Genomic DNA, 15,468 nt, shown 5'->3' with positions numbered 1-15,468 from the left:
TTTGCCACTGAAAATGGGTGTAATGTAGGGGAAGTGGAGCTCTGTTCCAGCTGTGGCTGTTACAGATCTCCTCGGTCTCCATCCTTCAGCTGTGCCAGTCAGGCGGAGTAGTTGGGGGGACACGGAAGATTGACCTCCATGGTCTGGAGGTGAATGGGGTGGCTGGAAGTTAGCAAAGTGAGTGAAAAGATGTGCCTGGCTCTTGGGGAGTTTGTGGGCTCCCTAAGGGATGTTTTCTGAGTGTTGGTGGAGGAGCGAGTGGAAAGGCTTCATGTGTTGGGGGCAGACTGGCTGAATTGGCTGTCGCATCGCTTGGCTCCCTTTGCCTGAAGCCCTCATACAACCTCATGAGGTGCTGTTCAGGTTTAGCACAGGCTGCTGGATGTTTCCTCAGACCACACATCCCCACACATGTCCCAGAGGCACCAGAGCTGGCTGGGGTCGAGGGCGAGCAGCTGGCAGATTCCTGCCTCCAGCCCCTCTGTGTGTGCACCTCGTGGGCACACAGGGGCAGAGGCCAGCAGCTACACGTATATTGGCGATATGGGAGGTAGAAGATAGTTTTTAATACTTAGGAGGCTTTTAATGAGGATTTCATCAGAACTGGGTTGCCTTTGCCAAGGGAGAGAACAACTGGTGATGGAGGTATGGCTGGGGATCCTGGCAAAGGTACGTGACCCTTCGTAGATATGAGCCTGGTTTCTCAGTAGCCACTTCACAAAGCTGCCTTTAGAGAGCAGGAGCTTGTAGCGAGTATCTTGTGTTGCCCCAAATAAATGGCACAGCTCTTGGGGACTGGCAGTAACAAAATGGAAGCATGGAGGGGGGAAGGAAGCACCAGTAGTGTTTCTGACTATATTGCTTTTATAGCAGGAGGCCAGAAGGGAGGTTGAGGTCACCTAGTCTGACCCCAGTTGTCTTCCCTCTTGTCAAATTTCTGCTCTGTGTGTTCATAAACTGTGACGGAGCTTGGGGAGGGAGAGCAGTGTTGCTTGGAAGACCTGTGTAGGTGCAGCACCTGACTGTGCACTGTGGTCTTGGAGCAGCTCTCAGGAGGACTTTGGCCGTGCAGCTTGTGACAAATAGCTAAGTGTTTTCACATGGGTTCTTGTCCCTAAGATGTTTCTGTAGTTCTCAGCATTTCAGGTAATTTTCTCCTCAACACATCCCTTCACCTGGGAGGTGATAGATAGTATCTCCTGGGTGGAGGCAGGCGTTTCTGACTTAGCAGGCTCATGAAGGACTTGTGCTGCCAGGTGGGCATCTGAAACCCATCTCCAGAGGGTGAAGCTTGTGCCTTGAAGCTCCTTTCCTCTCCATAGGTCTCCTCCTCCCCTATGCTCTTAGGCCCTCCCTCATGCTGCTGAATTACTGTGAGTGGTATTCCAAGACTGAACATAACCATCGCCTGTCCCTTCCCCACCCCATCTTTGCAAGTCCAGTGACAGGGTGCCTAAAATGGCTGAAACTATTAATTGGGTGGGCACAGCATCCTGCCCCTCAAAGTGACTCTGGGCTCCTGCAGTCACAGGCTCAGCTAGAAGATATCTCTGGTCCCTGCACATCCCCCGTGGCTCTGCTCCTGCTGGAGGGCCTGTTGTAGGGGGTGGCTACACAATTAACTAACACAAATCGCTTGTGGTCCTGGTGAGCCACCAAGATTTAATGCTGGTTGTTACCTTCGCTATCAGGAAATGCATAACTTTGTGGCAAAATCCCCCCTGACTTCTGAGAAATAATTTTATGGCTTTGGCATGAGGGAGAGAGACTTTTTGTTCCAGTTGCAAGATCTTTTTCTCTGCTAAAATCAGATTTTGCTTGGTGTATTTCTTAGAGCTCCATAAAGTACAATTAGTCACTAACATCAAAATTAATGTTAATGCTAGAGTAATGCAATTTATGAACAATTTTAAAAAGTATTCAGCACTTACATTTACAACAAAATTATAAGTTTAAAAAACATCTAGCTTTGCTTTTCCTCACACAGATTGCTAGTGTGACAGTCCCTTGCACAACAAGTCCACAAATCTTTCCAGAATAAGGCAAATACCCTGTTTCTGCAATGATTACTTACCTGCTGTTCTCCATCTCTGTGGCCATTGAGAGAGCCTGGGGATTTAAGAGTTCTGCACACTCTGTACTGTTGAAACTGCACTGACTATGGAGATTTGAATGTAATTTTTGGAGAGCAATTACAGTACAAGTTAAGGGGGGGGTGAGAGGGAGAATGCCAGTGATGTTGGAAATTTGTATTTCACTTCTTGCTGTACTTCAGCTGTACCTGATCACTTAGGTACCTGCTTCAACTTTGGAAATAGCAGCCAGGTATGGAAATGCTGCTGAACTTGGTATCACATATTTTTAGCCCTCTTCTGTCCAGTACTCTCGATGCTTTTCCAAGTACTGGGGTACTTAACTTTAAAAATGTCACATAGCCTCCTAAGCCTCCATTCCTCACCCATGAAGAGGCCATTATTGCTTTTTTCTCATTTCTGTTTTGGATATTTCACAGATCAGGGCACCTGTCTGTCTGTCTCTCTAGTTCAGCCCTCCCAGCTCTGTTTCCCCTTAGATGATGCTGCACAGATGATGATAAATCCTGTCTCTCCTTGCCTCATTAAGTAATTTTCAAGCTTAAAGTCTTTGTCTGCCTTTGACGTCCTCCTTCTTGCTGTCCACCACATTGTCTGGTTTGGACTGTACGGTCTCTGACGCACAGCAGCATTTTGATGTAGATTGCTCCTAAATCCTGCAGCATACACAGCCAGGACTGGTGCTGCTCAGTCTCCAGAAATGGCACTTTTGGTAATTAGGTAGCTCTTTCCTACCAGAGAGCGGTTGCATAGCACAGCTGGCTGTGTTCAGTGCAGCGTGTTCCCTTACTGGAATTGCATTCTCAGATCCTGTTTTCTCTGTGTTTCTGCCTCAAGGAGGGAAGCAGAGGTGACAACCGCTGCCAGCTGAACAGATCCTGACCTGCCTCCGTTCCTCTCCTCACTGCTGCCCAGCTGAGCTGGCTGCGTACAGGAGGCTTCACAGCAATGTGATCAAAACTGACAGCAGGAGGCATGAAGCCTCTATAAGCTGCTTCATCCTCTGTGCAGCACTGGAGATGAGGAGGATCGGGTGTAATTTCCACTGGTAAAATGCTGCCACATGTGGACAGAGCTATGAGAGGCTGGGGCTGCCTGCTGGGCACACTGCACACTCCTGGTCAGCTTGTGGGCTGGGCAAGTGTAGCCTCTTGTTCTGTAGCTGGAGAAAAGCACCATCCAGTGATCTCCTGTCCTACCCAGCTCCTGGACAATGAGCACTTTCCTGGATAAAGCACAAGAGAACTGAGAGTGGGACCCACCAGGGCACCCGCTGCTCTTCTTGCAGCCTGCCTGGCAGGTGCGGGGCAGCTCTCAGGGACAGCCTGCTGGGAGAAATCCCTGGGTCAGCCCCAAATCTTGTGCTTGCCACAGCACTTTGGTGTGAAATAAGGTCTCTGAAGGCTGCCTGAGCCTTTCACAAAGACTTTCTCATTGGATTTTTGTGGTATAAAATCAATAGCAGGCAGCCGGACTTCCTAGCATCGTGGCTCTTTGTTCTTGTTTTGTATTAACAGGCTGAGTGAAATCCATGTTTGCTCTCTTGTAATGGTGCTGGGCTATCCTTGAGAACCTCTCTGTGTGTGTTAACATCTTTGAGTGGTGCTCTTTGTTCACCATGGACTCTGTAAGCACATAACTGATGTTCCAAGAGAAGATATCGATGCTTTGTTTTTTTGATCTCAGAGTGAGTGAGTTCAGAGATCTAAACCAATAAAGAAACAGCCAAGGAAAAAAAAAAAAAAAAAAAAGATAAGTTTTTTTTCTGCTGGTTGTCCTCCCTCTACCTCAGCCTGTTGCCTGCAGATACTGGCACCTGTGCAGGACAAAGGCAGTGGCAACATCACAGTGTAATAAGTAATGCCTCTTAACTACTGAGAAATCACATCCTCAGGCTCCTGAGGGATTTCTCTGGCTTTGGTGGCTGTGAGCATTGTTTCTTTTCATAACAGTTGCTAACTGAGAGCTGTGATGGTCCACAAGGGGTGTAGCTGCTTTCTTCTATGCTGCAAATGCTGCCTGCGCCAGCGTAAAGTGATTCACAATGGTATCAGCATGGTGTGCTCTCGGTGGTATATCTCTGTATTTTTCACCTGAAGGGCAGTCTAGGTAAAGATTTGTTTTGCAGGCATCTTTTCAACACACAAACACATGCACACAGATTGGTAATTTTCCATATCACTATCAACTTCAAAAAGTTTCAATTCCCTTCTGTACAAGACTTTTCATATATGATTTGCAGAAACTTTGATACACGGAGATCAAGACCAAAATATTTATTTTTTAATGAGCCATGTCTTTTGAATTTGTTTTACCAGCTGTCACATTGGTTCCGTGTGGTGCAAAGATGATGTAGGATGGCTTGCTGCAAACTCCTAGCCTCAGTGAACTTCATGTTCTTGATTGAAAGCAGGTGAGCAGCAGAGCATAGAGGCTACTCTTTCTTGATTTGCATTCAGAAATAATTAATTGATCATCAATTTTGCTGAAGAAGCACTCTGTCTTTTTCACTAAATATCTGGAATCACAAGAAAAAAAAAGATATATGAAACACATAGCAATAAATACTATTCTTAATAAATGCAGAACTTGATTTTGGACCTGTAGCTATGATCATCTACAAATGGAGGCAGATGAGAATCACTAAACAGAGGTTTTTGTTTGATCAAAGGCAAGTTGAGCACTGCAGTCAAAATTCAGCACGATTTCAGCTCCTGTGGGGCAGTACCCAAACTTATACTGGAACTTACAGCTTGAATAGACATAACAGGTAACCAAAGGCTGTTAAGTTCTTCTTGATTCAGAAATACGTTGGTTTGCTTTAGAGGTTTTACAATTAACTGTCATTAGTAATTTCCATGTGCTGTCTTTGGTGCAAACATCGTTCCAGTCCAGTATTCCCAATTTTGCAGTGCTGACTATGAATTCATCCTCTTCATTTTTGGCATTTGTTTAGTATTAACAAACTTCCTGGTCCCATGCTTCTTACTAAAGACACTCTGAAAAAGAGTGACACAAATTACTGTTAGTTTCCCATTGGCTATGAAATTGCTTTTCATTAGTAGCTGCCACAAAAGCAGTGCTTGCTTTAATCAACCCCAGTTGCATTGTTTGGAGAGGCTTGCAAGGCTGACTGGCTTTCTCAACTTGATCTGTGTTCACAGTAATGAGGCATCAAGCTAATGAGACCACTGCCATTACAATTAGTTGCTTATTAAATCCTAATTAAGGACCTAATTCTGCTAGGTGCTCAGTGCTGTTTGTAAGTAGCTGAATATCTCCATGTGCCTGTTTTGTGATTGCTAGTTGAAAGTGATACTTGGAGAGGATTGAAGCTCTCTGCTCACATGTAAGGAATCTGTGGTCTGTTTCAGCACTAATGGGGTAATTGACCCTAATGATGTTGGCTGATATGTAATGGGCAGAGCTGCCTTTCCTTCTCTGGAGCAGCCTAGCATCAATGTCACTGTTAAATGGGCTGTGATTCACACAGCACCAGGCTGCATGATGCTGGAGCACAGCGCTTCCTATAAAACGTCCTGTGGCAGATTGCTTTCTGCACGTTCAGGCACTGGTGAAATGAGTTTGCAACTTTATTGTTCATCGGGGCCAATTACAAGCAAACTTTACATTAGCCAGATGTGCTTCATACTGAATAAACAACTCAATTCTGTCCTCCTGAGGCTGGAAAATGTTAACTGTGGAGTATCTCTTTTAGAATTGAATTTCCAAGTGACCTTAGCACTGCCTGCTTTCTGTGCTGCCCGAGGTGCTGAGCTGAGAAGGGACATTTTCCTGAAGGAGAATCTCTCCTCCCTGTCATGGGCTGGTGCTTTCACTCTTGTTTATGTCACGGGAAGATATCTGAAGTTTTCTTGATCTTCCTGTGGAGATGAGCTTTTAAGCTCACCTTGCTAGCCCAAGGAGCTGTGCTGTTTGTGGCAGCAGAGACAAGCCTGTCTTTGTAGGCCCCAGCTCCAACAATGGTTGGCCATTGCCTCCCACAGCTGAGCTCAGGGAGCCCCTAGGGATGGATCTGTGCAGAGAAAGGGCTCCATTTTGTGAATCAGTTCTGTCTACACCTGCATGCACACACCCCTGCCTGGGGCAGGGCCTCTGCACCACAGGGCCCTCCCGTTCCCCTGAGCCGCCAGGCCTCCTGCGTGTTGGTGTGAGGGTGTGACTCCCGTGTGGAGGCTAAGTCATGTTAACATGACAGCAGTCCTGTCGAGCCGTTCCCACATCCTTCTTTACGCCCTGCTGTTCCCATTTACCTCCCAGCACCCCCTGCCAAAGCAGCCTGCTGCTCTGCCTGGTGGGTAGAGGCAGCGCTATTCCCAGCGATGCTCCGTGAATGTGCACCAGATGTCTCCCATTCTTCAAGCAGCAGCGTAAAATCCAGTCCTCTTCCATTTGAACTTGGGCTGATTTCACCACAGCTGTCTTTTAAGTTAGATACCCTTAAATTTCAGTGCTCTGCCTTCTCAGCGTGAACACCTGCACCAGTAAAAGTGAGCTCAGACGGGGCTCCCACCAGCCCATTGCCCCACAATGCTGCCCTAATCACTTTCCGAGTGTTAGTGAAAAGGAACTGAGCTTATTTTACAGGCTTAGTTGCAGTCATAAATTTTTGCATTGCTATTGTGTTACAGATGAAAGCTAATTTCCTGGGTTTGATCTTGATATCTCTGTGGCTCTGAAGAAGTGCTCTCGAGTGCCCAAGGTGCCTGGAGCCAATTCTGACTTGTGGAGGGTTGTTAGCACAGGATAATAGAGCATTCAACTACTTGGTATTAATCCCCAGTTCTTTGCTTGCCATGTTAATTGGAGGAATGATGTCTTTTCTGTGTTACGGGAGTGATGAATCAAATGATAAGTGTAAGAGGTAATTGCTGCTTCCTAGATTTAGAGATTCTGCAACTTTTATCAGGCCACATGGTTATTGGCATTGCCTTTGCATAACTTTGTGATCTTTAGAGGCTGAGAACTCTTCCTGCTGGTTGTTTATTGGCCTTCCCCTTTGCAGCTGGTCTTGCTGGATCTAAAGTTGGATGGCCCAATATTTCACTTAGCAGCCTTGCTAATGAGAAACGACATCAAGACTAAGTAAACATTTTCCCCCCTGGGGACAACAAATTGACCAAAACTCCTTGTAGGAAGCAACAAAAGCAGTACTTGGGTTTTGTTCCACCTGGGAGGTCTGTGTGCATGGCAGGTCTGGGATCTTACCAGACCTGGAGGAGACCATCTGGCTTCTGTTATGGGAATATGTTGCAAGTGTGTGTTTGTACCTTCACTTAATCTGCTCCCTGAACACAGCAGTAATGTAAAAGTGTGCAAGGCAGGTAGAAATCCCTGTCTGAAGAGGCAGATGCAAGAGCTGGTTTCTCAGCTATTCGGTAATGCAAAAGGTCTTGTCTGTTTAGTTTCTTCCCCCACAATGTGAAATGTGAACAATGCACTTAGCTGTTACCATGATAACCAGGCTTTAGAGCCTTTTGAATACCTGGAGTCCTAAAGCACTGGCAGGCTGGATGTCAGAGGAGAGGTTCTGAGCCGTGAATATTCCTAAGGAAATCCAGCTTATTTCCTGACTTGCTTTGTAAATAAAGGTGTTCTTGGCTTGACACCAGCTCTGCTTTCACATTTCCTTTTGAAAAGAGAGCAGAGATCTCATGTTGCCGAACCAATAGTTATACATGTTATAGGATAGCAATGCTGCTTTGTTTCTCCTTCACTTACATTTTTGCTTTTCTACTATTTTGAATTAGCAAAGATCTGATCTTACTTGGCACTTGTGTAAAGACAGAGGGGGAAAATACTGGGCACTTAGCCCAAATTGTCCTGAGTGCTTGTCTAGGATGTTATAGCTTTGTCTGTCTGCTTTTGGACATCTCTTTTGGTAATAAAATGTTCTTGAGTTTGAAGGAAGCTGCTTGATTGGAGAGAGACTGGACCACTCGACCACGAATTGCTCGTCAGCTTCTTGCACTCTTATCTGTCACATCCAGAAGTTTCTCATGTCACAACGAGTTTTCTACGTCTTTCCTGGTTATCTTAATCTTGGGTGAGAACTTCGTCAGCACCCAGCCCCAGAGACGGAAACACAAGGGTGCAGGGCGATAAAGTCTATCGCAAGTGACCAAGCCAGCCTCCCGTCTGCCTTAGAAAGAAGCGATGTCCCAACAGCTTAGCTTTTAATAGTGTGCCCCTCTGTGGGTCACTGCGGGACTGTGTCTGTAATAGTCTGCAGGGGAAGCAAAAGAAAAACACTTAAAAATGTAGCCACAGGAAAGGAAATTCAAATATGTGTATCTGGGGTGCTATTATTCATCCAAGCAAGCATTTTAAAGATGTGGGTTCAATTTTCCACATCTAGCTCTGGATTTAATAATTAGGCCCAGCAGAAATGATCTGTTGGCTTTTCAAGCCTTCAGCCTGACAGCAAAGTGCATTTACTTGTATTGTTTGGAGTCTCAGATAAAAAAAAAAAAACAAAACAAAACAACAAACAAACAAAAGAGTCAGTGCTAGACACTGGACAAAGCTCTGGGAGACATGAATCTGTGATATTAGCTCCTTAAATATGGTTGTTTCATTTCCTGAAACCTTTATGCTCTAGCATCAGTCTGTTGAAAGATCTTGGTTGCAATTAACCTTTAAATGCTTAGAGAGTTGCAATGACTGCTGAATCTGCTTAATGCTTTAAGAGATTAAGGATGCCTTTTGATGGTGGGAATTCACCTTCCGGGCTGTCTGGGATGGGTCATTTCCATTGTCTCTCTCATATTTAGATTTTGTGCTGTGTGCAGTTCCTTTGTACTTATTAATTTCCTCCAGGTCTCTGTTGTCACACCTTCATCCATGCCCTTGGGCTTGTTGCTGCAGCCAAGGTAAAACCATTTAAAATCATGCATGAGCTGATGCTGTCCAGGATGTGCTTCAGGAAAATCTGTGGGTTTGGTTTTATCTGAAAGAGTTTCTATGCAGAGGGAGACTCCTGGAGTCCCAGACAAGGCACTGAACTGGTGCCTGAGTGTGTGCATCCTTTTTTATTTGCTCTGCAAACAACACACGCTGCAAGCCACACCTTTACCATGGTCCTAAGTTCATAAAATAATCCACTTGTTGCTTGGAAGAAGCATATTTGCATTCTGGCATGTTATACTGTTCAGGGATGCAGTTCACCAAAATAAATACTTCTAAACTTTTCCAGTTTTCCAGCAATTTGACTGCAAGAACTCTCCAAGTAACTCATTTCTTCCTGCACAGGAGAGTAGCAAAGCTGTTTGAGCCATGAACTGGGGTCAGGAGTCCTTAGATATATCTGTTGCTATATGAATGGCATGTTCTTACCTTTCACATCTTTTTGTGCATCTATTAAAGTGGAAAACAATAACATTTACTATCTTGCACATAAACTGTGGGGCTGAATTTTTCACTGGAAGTGCTCTGAGATGACTGATTCAGCATCCATGAATACGCATGGTCTTGCTCTGTGGCTGGTAAATAGGCAGCTCTGTACCCAGGTCTTGGTCAGGCTCCGAATACAGGAGAATTTTGCAGGTTGGTGGCCGGGGGTGCTTTTGGCGTGGCAGGTCAGAAAGAGGAAAGGGTAATGAGAACTTGTAATGACTGATAACTGCAGGAGTTTTGGCCAGATGGATTAAGGCAGTTACTGATGTCATTATGGCAGTTACTGATTGTCATTTGTGCATTTTTTTTTTTTTACAAAAAGGGTATGTTTTATTACCTTAAATGCTCTCTTTAATGCCCTTAGAAAATTGCATTAGGTTTTAGACATTATCAGTCCTCATGTCCTTGTTGAGACATTATCCTTGTTGGCTATCAGTAGTATTTGCCTGATAATTCTTCTGAAAGTTATTGAAGATGAGATGTGCTTAATTAAAAAAAAAAATCACCATGTAAACCTAAAGAATTGTGCATGTATGGGCAGCCCATCAGAAATCTGTTACCTAAAAGACACATCATTAATGGTTGGAATACAGCTTCTACTAGCTCACATCTTGCAGCCCAGCTTGGTTTGCAAGCATGGTACTATACAAATGGGAGTATTTTGACTTCTGTGAATATTTAGCTTTTAGATGTTAGCATTTTGTTTTGGAAGCTTAAAACTTTAAAAATTTGTAATTGTGTATAAACAGGATTACGCAGGTTTTTCCTTCCTCCCCAGTGGATATCCAGAAAAGGGAAAGGGTGAAGGAACAGGAGAACTGGTAATGCTTTCCTGCTCTGTGGAAGGCAAAGAGTTTGTCAGTGTCATGTTTTAAAAGCTTATGACACTTATTTTCTACATGATTTTATTTTAAAATTGGGATATGGATGTACAAATTGCAAAGTGTAATGTACTCAAATGAATGGGAATCTTTCACACAGGGCTTATTTTTTGACAGTGTCAGTAAGGGACACTTGATTAGAGCATGTCAGTGCCTTCAGATTCCCGGAGATGATTCTTGGTATTAACAGGGCTCTTTTATGCAGCGACAGTAGTGGTAAGAGAGGTTGGTGAGAAGGGAAGCTGGAGAAATTAGGAATGGTTTCTTTATAAGGTAAAAACCACTGGAACAAGCTGCTGAGAAGTGCTGGGTTCTCAAACCTCTCCATATCTTAGGAAATATTAATCTTTTGCCAAATATATTCTGTACTTCAGCCTCTCATGCTTTTAAGCACCTCTTAAAAAAAGATACTCTCGTTGCAGTGGGCCAAAGCCAGATCAGGCAGAAATCACCCATGGCTGATTTTTGTTCTGCCCACAAAGTCTGGAGAATAAAGATAGCTCCAGAAGGAATTGTTCTCATGGAAAAAAAAAATAATCCCGTGACGCTCCTTTCTCAAGCTTTAAAGCATAGGGCAAGCTACAGGTGTATGTACATGGTTTGATTTGTAGTGAAATCCCTTTAGTAACCCTGGCTGATCTGCCTGTTGAGCTGTGCCACACAGGCGAGGTGTCCAAGGCAGGTACTGAACCAGCCTGGTGATGCTTTCAGATACTTTCCTGGTACTGGTGTTGATGCTGATGATGTCTGAAGGTTCAGGAGAAGTCTGTCTCTGGGAATGAAGGCTGTGCTGAGGGGCGAGGGGTTGTGCAGGTAGTTAAGTTGGCAGCGCCCAGTCTGTGGGCACACAAAACCAGGACGGTGGTGCTGGTGAAGTCCAGCTTGGGTAAAATGATCTTCTAAGTGAATAGGTTGAGGAATGAAGTCAGTAATGGTGCGACACCTGTGCTGGGAATGGGGTAGATGTGAAGAGTCCTGTGCCCTCGGCAAAGATCTGTCTCCTGCCTTGAGGAGTTTCTGTCTGTGTGGGCTCAGTGGCTTCAGCAGGGGATGGGAATGGGCCCAAAGCCAGCGTGTCCTTGGCTCTGCCGGGCGAGTGGATTTATTCACTCCCATTTTAGAGGGGATTCCTTGAAGAGAGGGGGTAATTCTCAGGGAGACAAACGGCAACAGTCAGGGCAAGGAGAAGAAGGAAGGATGTCAAGTCTGATGGCTGCTTGCCTTATGTTTGCCTTCGAGGCATCCAGCGTAAGCTACAAGGGGAAAACAGATGGGCAATGACTGTGTCTGCCTGCGTCTCTGCCTCCTACCACCTAGCTCTGGCAGTGAGCCCAGGCTGTTCTAGCGAGCTCTAGAGGAGCTGCAGAGAGAGTGCACGAGGCATGCTGCTTGCCAGGCTGGGAATACGACCACGCTGCCAGCCAGGGCTCCAGTTAGCCCCCACCTCCTGTCAGGCTGGGTTTTGTGCTTGGGCAGATAATCTACTTGGTTGCCATTAATGTGAAAACATCGCTTTGAGCCAAATGAATGTCACACTTCAGAAATCAAAGAGCAGCCCAATATCAATATCGTGTGCTTCTCACCACCAAGGGATGCCAGGAGGAACTGGAGGGCTCCCGAGGTGTCAGATCCAGGCAGGGGATTTGACTGGTGTCCTTCACGTGTGAGGGGGGGTGTTCTCAAGCAGAGAGACACTGGGTGCTGTGCTGCTCCCTGCTTCCAAGGTGACAGGCCAAGCTCACAAATCTGGCGAAAATAGCTCACTCGGAAGTTAAGCACTTTACACAAACATGCCTGGATGTGTGAACACCGGGAAAACTAGTCTTATTTAAAAACAAGCACCCTAAAGGACACAACTTTTAGCAAAAATGATTTTTTCAGAGTTTTGGGGAAAGCAGGAAGACAAACTTGGTATTTCTGTGAATCTTACAATGAGAAACACTTGTGTAGGTTTATTTGTTGGCTTTGTATCTCATTTCAGTCCCTCATTCCTTCTGCATTTCCAATGAACTGCACCCTGGGCTGAGAAGCCAGCAGCTGACTCACCGTACCCCACGAGATGTGCCCATGGAGGAACCTGGACGGGGTCTTACATGGTGGCTGTGAGGATTGAGGTTTGTCCCACTGCTCATCTGCTCTGGGTGCTCTCTTCATTCTTTCTTGCACATGAAGCCTGGGGAACATTGTATGCAAAGAGCTGTTTTCCCTGATTTAACCCTACAGCCATGACAAATTTATGCAAATTAGGTTGTGCAATGGTGCATGATTAATCACCAAGGTTTTCCCTCTGCTCTGCAGGTGGACAATCTTACGCTGCCCCAGCACAGTGCTTGTCTGTGGGTGCTGTGCCTGTGCTGGGAGCATCCAATGGTGTCACTGAGCTGCAGGGAGCTCAAGAAGGAAGAATTCCTCCTCGGGACCATGGGGTGTGGGTGAAAGGTGCTTCCCACCCCTCGGGGCTCTTACAGAGTGTGTGTGTGTAGAGGAACACCATGGTTATGCCTGCACCATGAGCATCCTCTTCTCCTGCAGGAGGACCCAGCCAACATCTCAGAGAGACCACTTCCTTCCTGCAGCTGAAGGAAGGATGCTCTGCCACATCTTCCTCTTGTGTCTTTTTATCTATCATGTAGTTTGCTTGCACTATGAGCTTATCCTCGTGGCATCAGAGAAAAACACACCTGTTTGGTGGCAGCAGCTCCGTAGGAACGGGGTGGACCTGTGCACACCCTCCTTGCTCTACCTTGGCATGTCCTTGCTCAGGGGAGGAAGGCAGATGTACAACACGAGGCAGACGAAGAGCCCACAGCTTGCTGTGACTGGCTTCTGCTGGGGAGGCAGATAAGGCTTGTGATTTGGAAACAGCCAGACCATCAGAGAATGCTGATGAGTAACACGGCTTTCCAGCTACCATTCTGCTTTTAATCCTGTGCAGCTTTTGGACGTCACCAACGATGAGGGATCTTGTCTGAACAGGAATTTACAAGGAACTTTTCTTCATGGAACAAGCTGAAAATCCCCAGACCCCAAACTTACGCAAATTCAGTGCAAGGTTTGCTTTAATTTTTATACTTTTCATCACTATTTGTAAATGACCTTCTTCAACCTTGGGGTGCCACAAGGACAGAATAAATTTTCTCCAGGCTTGTGGATATGGAGTCAATTTTCACGGCAGCAGGAAACTGGTTGGGGCTTGTCGAGCTGCTGGAAGCCTGCTTCATGGGCAGAGAGGAGCACTGCAGAGCATCGGGCCTGCACTCATGCACAAACTGGTCCTTTGGTAGCCATGCAGCTGCATTTGGTCTGAGGCCTGCTCTCTGTCTTGTTCTTGGCTGAGCAGAAGATTGGGGATGACAAGTTCATTTCCCCAAGGGACCTCAGCTCCGTGCCTGTCCAGACTGGACTAAGAAGATAATAAATTTCAGTACTAATCCATTTAGACCTAAAATACAATTCCAGAAGATATTTGTTAAGTGCAGTCTTATTCCATGAGAGCAGTTGCAGTCTATATTTTCCATACATATTTGCAAAATCATTCCAAATACGTGCATTTATTTTTACAAGTGCTTGTCATCACATAAAGTATTGACAGGCAGCAGTGTCCCTGCTAGACTATCTCTGTAGCAACCTCCCGAGCAGTCCGCAGCCTAATGCATTTATAGCCTGATTACGGGCTGCAGGAGACTCCACTGGCTTCTTAGAGCTGCAAAGGTGGAGACAAGCCTGGGGGCTGTGAGCAGGTTACAGCCCTGTGGCTCTTGGCTTTTCCTTCTGCCTTCATTTCCCTCGCCCCTGCTGCAGGGAATGTCCCAGGCGATGCTTGGCCAAACCCAGGGTACCATTATCAAATGAGAAGTGTGTTGCATTTTAATGGACATCTATAGCCAAACACATCTGGTCCATTCAATTTGGATGGTGTTCAAGGAAAAAATCAGACAACTGGTGAGAAAACTCCTTGAAAGGGGTTCCAGCTAGATCTGGGTGAAGTTTTCAACAGAGTGAACCGATCCAAGAAAATGGATGAGAGCTGTGACTTCAGAGAAACGTTAGTGAATTGTTTCAGCTGAGGGGAAAAATAACCTCTTCCTTACTTGGTCCCTTAGTTGGAAGCACTGACTGTCTTTTTATTGGAAACTTTGATATTTTTTTGTTTCCAAACAGCTTCCCTTATTTAAAAATTGATCCAAGAGCAAATGTTAGTAACAGATTAAAATGACCTTTCAAGTCAAACAATTTTGTAGGCTGACTCCAAGTGGACTGCTCTTGTTTGATTGTCTCATTGACAGCTTGAAAAGAAAAGTCTCAAGTTTGATTTATTTGGAGACAAACCATTCTCCAAAGTTCACCTCACAATTTTCAAAATTCATTATTTATCAAATTTTATAATTGTTTGGAGAGTAATATTATTTTACTTTGGCTAAAGCAAATATATTGGAAGTGAAATTAAAAAAAAAGTATTTATTTTGCAATTAACCGTAAGTATTTCTTACATTCAAACTAATATACAGTGATATTTTGGTAAAGACATGCAATTTTCTTTAAGGTTACTTTAGTGTGTATATCAAAATTGGACCTTTTCCGCTTATTTGTTTGTTTGCTTGTTTGTTTAAAGACTTTAATGCTAATTGATTAATTTGCCAATGTCTTTCAGTGACCTTTATGACTTGAAGCTTTCCAGAACTGACTTAATTAAAGATGGGATGGAACCAAAGTGAATTTAAAAAATGTCTGGTTTATTATTCCCTATTAAAATTCTCTTGAATTGCTCGGCTGTCAGATATGGAGCAGAATTTATCATTAAGTTATTCACTTAGGTAATTAAATGAACCTGCAGCTCTAGTTGAGGTGAAAGTGAAAAGAGGCAGTGGGATGCCACGTGTGACAAGCTGGCTTCCTGGCAGACTTCCTGGGATTGTTTAGGTGTCCACCCTTAATTTGAGGAGAGTCCGCTGAGTTTCTGCTTCTGATTTTTTACTCTGTAATAGCTTCTGAACAATGCGCCGTGATACTCAGTCCTATTTGTGGATTTCCATCTTGCTATGCACCAAGGACGTCGTTGTCAAGGCTATTTATTCAGT

At 44.9% G+C, this 15,468-nt stretch overlaps 1 long non-coding RNA gene across 1 annotated transcript; it reads left to right on the top strand.

Annotated features, from left to right (window-relative positions):
- Positions 1-6,468: 6,468 nt before the first annotated feature.
- Positions 6,469-15,096, top strand: LOC137859883 (uncharacterized). Its single transcript, XR_011098625.1, has 3 exons — positions 6,469-6,978; positions 12,372-12,504; positions 12,689-15,096. It is a non-coding gene; the product is annotated as an uncharacterized lncRNA (long non-coding RNA).
- Positions 15,097-15,468: the final 372 nt, after the last annotated feature.

The sequence above is a fragment of the Anas acuta genome, chromosome 7, assembly GCF_963932015.1.
Source record: "Anas acuta chromosome 7, bAnaAcu1.1, whole genome shotgun sequence".
In the NCBI taxonomy this organism is placed as follows: domain Eukaryota; kingdom Metazoa; phylum Chordata; class Aves; order Anseriformes; family Anatidae; genus Anas; species Anas acuta.
The sequence above is the reverse complement of the archived record's forward strand: the minus strand, read 5'-3'. Positions and strand labels throughout refer to the sequence as shown.